This window comes from Aegilops tauschii, chromosome 2 (genome assembly GCF_002575655.3).
Source record: "Aegilops tauschii subsp. strangulata cultivar AL8/78 chromosome 2, Aet v6.0, whole genome shotgun sequence".
NCBI classification, from domain to species: Eukaryota; Viridiplantae; Streptophyta; class Magnoliopsida; order Poales; family Poaceae; genus Aegilops; species Aegilops tauschii.
In genome coordinates this window covers 545946330-545950781 of record NC_053036.3, presented here as the reverse complement: position 1 = coordinate 545950781, position 4452 = coordinate 545946330, and positions in this window count along the sequence as shown.

Below are 4452 nucleotides of genomic sequence, written 5' to 3'. Positions count from 1 at the left end.
CGATCTCGCACATTGTTCTCTACACCATCTATTCTAGATCTCTCATGAAGTCCCTATCACACACACGATGACTTGCTTCCCTTGCGTCTCCGTACATAGGCCAATTTCAAACAACATCAACATTGTCTCCCTATCTATACGCCATTTATGGACACAAATGCCCCCTCTCTCGCCCCCTCTCTTCCTCTCTCTCTCTCTCTCTCTGTCTCTCTCTCTCTCTCTCTCTTCATCGCTATCTCTCTCTCTCTCTTGCTCTCACACCCCTCTCCCACACACAATCGATGTCTCTTCCAAATAGTCTGCTCCCCCCGCCCGCACCCATGCTATCCCGCTACTACACATGTCACACCATTCCCCCTTCCCTTATACTAGGTACATCATTAGTGGTCTCTCTACTCCACATACACACACTCCCTCTCACACACAAACGCACGCACAAACACACACAGACACGCACAAACACCCATTAATCTATATCCTCATCTCTCCCCATGTCCGCATGTGTATCTCGCACACTCACTCTCTAATTATGTATATGTGTCTCCACGTCAACACAAAGCCCCATGTACATGTCTCTCTCTATCCTCCACACACATAGACACAAAGAATCTGTTATCATTGCCTCAGCCTCTAGACATATCACACACGCACACTGTCTCTCTCTCTCTCTCTCTCTCTCTCGCAAACACGCTCAACAAGGGTTTCCCCGTGAATAACTTACCGTCTATTCATCAACAGTCGTGGCAGTACGGCGAACACGAGACGTGAAAAGGAATAAATCTACACGTGCTTAGACCAACTAGTATGACTACTAGGACTAGAGCAAGCCAAAAAGCGCGCCGCCGTCACCCCCTCCTTATCGGCGACGGGAAAACCTTTGTTTTACACAGTCGAGAAGTCATTGTGCTAAGGCGTCACATGTTGAGGCGTTGAATATAATGTAGATGCTAGTTTACGGAAACAAGTATCGATAATACGTTTGTATCTCCATACTTATATTTCTTCTCTTATAAAAAACTGAGTTGGTGATGATGGTACGCGTGCCATCTTGCAATATAGACCGTCCGATCTATATCTGACTGATGGAAATTAAACTAAAAGATACCCGCACCCCTCTCCACATTTGCAGACAAGGCCTTCCCTCGTTCATCCTTATCTCCAACAACCTCATTGTTGAGCAATTAAGAAAGGAAGCCTCTGGAACAAACTGGCCTAGTGGCCGCTGCCGGCGTCATCAATCCCCATGCCTCCGCTCAGTCCGACCACCGATCACCACCACGCCCCACTCCTCTTCACCTTATCTCCTATTTCTCGAGATATCAGTAGTTTTTACACAAGGTATTACTCCCGCATGGGTCAATCACAATGAGTGTTTTTATAAAAAATGCATCTTGATGTTCCGTGCAATGCACGGATCTTGCTACTAGTACTCCTACAAAAGACTAAGTTGGTGATGATGGTGTGTCTGCCATCCGTCGTTTGTGACCATTAGATCTACATCTAACGACTATGAGGTAAGTTGTTGCCTTTTCTCACAAACATCCCACTTGTCTACCAATTTGCAGAAAACCCATAATTAGTATCTTAAAACCAACCACATCCCTCCCTGACCTCACCAAAACAGCCCAAGGAATATATTCTAATTGAAACATAATATATCTCTAGTGATATATGTATATCAAAATTAGAGTGTTTTGTATCAAGTTTGTGAATAAGTATTATTCTAATTATGATTCGTTGCAACGCACATGAACATTGCTAGTATTTCCAACCATGCAATTTTTTTCCCTAGTATTCCATAGTTTCGAGTTTTCCATCAAGATATTAGTCACTCATGGTTGATATTTACTTTCAATCATGTACACATATGCACTATGTAACTAGCCTTGCCTATTGGGTTCCAAAGCTTAACTTTCACTCCTACTTACAATATGTAGAGTATTTAACAAAAAACTACCACTTTCAACCAGCCCTAGGAAGAATCTATTGTACAAAAAATAGCAAAAACATACCCAAAATTTCTTAATCCACGCCAAAAACTACTACCTACCGATTAGGTTAGTTTAAACTCATTTATGACAGGGTTGGCCCACACGTCTGTGCTGACGAGGCAGCTTAAACCAACACATTTTGTTTGACCGTTGACACGAGGGACCCACATCTGACCTTCTATCCTGTTATTCCCCCTCAAATCATTATTTTTCCTGAACATTACTTCAAACAGTGCTGATGCGTGTTCGTCGGTGGCGCCGGTGATGAGCGAGTTGGCCGCCGCTCCGCCGAACGGGCCGGACGCCGCGCTGGCCTCTGCATGGGTTGGCAGGCTGGCCCGAGCGTGACTCACGAGCGAGCAAGCCGCCGCGCTGGCCTTCGCTCGAGCCAGATGGCTGGCCTTAGCGCGGCACGCGCGAGCAAGCCGCCGCGCCGCCGTGCCAATCTAGCTAGCAAACCTTGCAGACAAGCAGCTGGACGGAGCTATCTTGGCTAGCTAGCGGTCGCGAGCGCCGGACGGAGCTGGCATCCGGGCTGCCGCAAGATGGGCTCCGCACCGCCGGCGGTTTTGATCTCGCCTTCTGCCGGTGGCGGTAGCTGCGTCCCATGGCCGAGGATGACTAGGTGGACGGGCCGGAGGTAGGAGGTCACTCAGGGATCTTTGTGCAGACTAACATGTAGGTCCCACAAGTCATAACGCCCGATCGAATAGAAGGCGTTGAATTAATGGGCGACACGGGCCCTATTTGGATACTCTAAGTCAGAGGTTAGATTCTAACCCTGAACTAACTCTAACCAAAGTGGTGTTTGGATGGTAGGGTTAGATTGAAAACAAATGTATCCAAACAGGGCCATGGGTTGAAACGTGCCTATAACGACACTTTGTAGAGTAGTCGTTTCTTGGTAGGGCTGGTTGGTAAGAGCATGTACAATGGTTGGTAAGGTAGTCTTATCTTAAGTCTGCCATGTATGCAAGTGGTAGTAGTTTCTTGGCATTATTAGTGGTTTCTTGCATTATTAGGGGTTTCTTGTAAGGAACAATGTACTACTAGCGACAAAAGGCGATTCTAGGTTGCGTTGTACTCCAACGAGTACTACTAGTGGTCGCGGGAGTGTATACCTTGTTTTGTGGGTTCGATCCCGGTCGAACGCACGGCGGCCTTTTTTTTTAAATAGTAACTTCGCTGCGAGCCAATATTTTACCCGGGTAGTTTGAGTTTTGAAGTCAAACGGACGTGCGGCACCACAATCTAGGTGCACTGGATAGCCTAGCCACGTGAACGGGTTTTCCTTCCCAGCATCTCGTGGCTCGCGTGCTCGCTGTAGCCGCACCTCGCTTGCAGCTTCCTCATCAGCTAGTAGCATATTTAAACTAGCGGCTCCCAATTAAGCCCGAGGAGCCGGAAAAGCCTGGAGGGGCATTGGGAACTGTGCAATATGGCTCTGTACGTAAAGTCCTCTACTACTACTCTGTAGCTTGTGGCGTTGCACGCATGGACTTCACTCCATTATCGGCTCTACTATAAAAGAAATTCCTCTTGACGTGTTTTTTTGAAACGGAGGCAAAAGCTTTGCTTCATCTCATTCATAAAGAAGGAACTACTAACAAAGTTCAACGAGATCCATTACACCTCCACAAATGGAAGCGAAAAGCCTAGTCTGGCTGTATCAAATAACTCAAATGTTCTACCACCGCAGTAACCATCGCTGATAAACAGGCTGCTAGTGTGTGCGTGAGAGGAGCGGCTGAGTAGGCCAGCTACATGAGAGGAGCGGTTGAATGGAGCAACGAGAGTACCCACTAGGCCACTACGCAGGTGTACTTTCCCTGCATTGATAGTACAGCGATGGTTCTAGAGAACAGTAGTACCCTCCACTTCCAACTGTAGCTCCTTGGCCCTGAGATTCAAGAGTTCAAAATTGGTGCACTATACTAGAAGTACAGTACATAGCACTAGTAGTACCCTCGCACTACTAGTTGAGAAAGTAGTACTAGTACTGCTACAGTACGAGTACGTACTCCTCCGTCACATAATGTAAGACGTTTTTTGACACTAGTTGGCATGTACAAAAAATAGCAAAAACATACCCAAAATTTCTTAATCCACGCCAAAAACTACTAGCTAGTGCCAAATATTTCTTACTAGTGCTATTATTTACAGTATAATGCAATCCCATAACGTCCCATAATGCTAGTACTAGTAGTAAATAATAGCCTCACCCCTTCGGTACAGTTGGAAGGAACGATCTACAGTTGGAAGGGACGAGGCCCTGCAGTTACTACGCTCTTATCTCCTCCTCGCCAGTTCCCCTCCCCCCGAAGAGAAGGAAGTTCGTCGCTGCTCCCATGGATTCTCCAAGCGGTTCTCCTCCTCGTCGGGGCTGGGAGACTGTGACAGCCTGGTTTTTGCCCTCTCTCATTTGCTTGATTTTCTTTTGAAGTCATTTTGAAATTTGGGT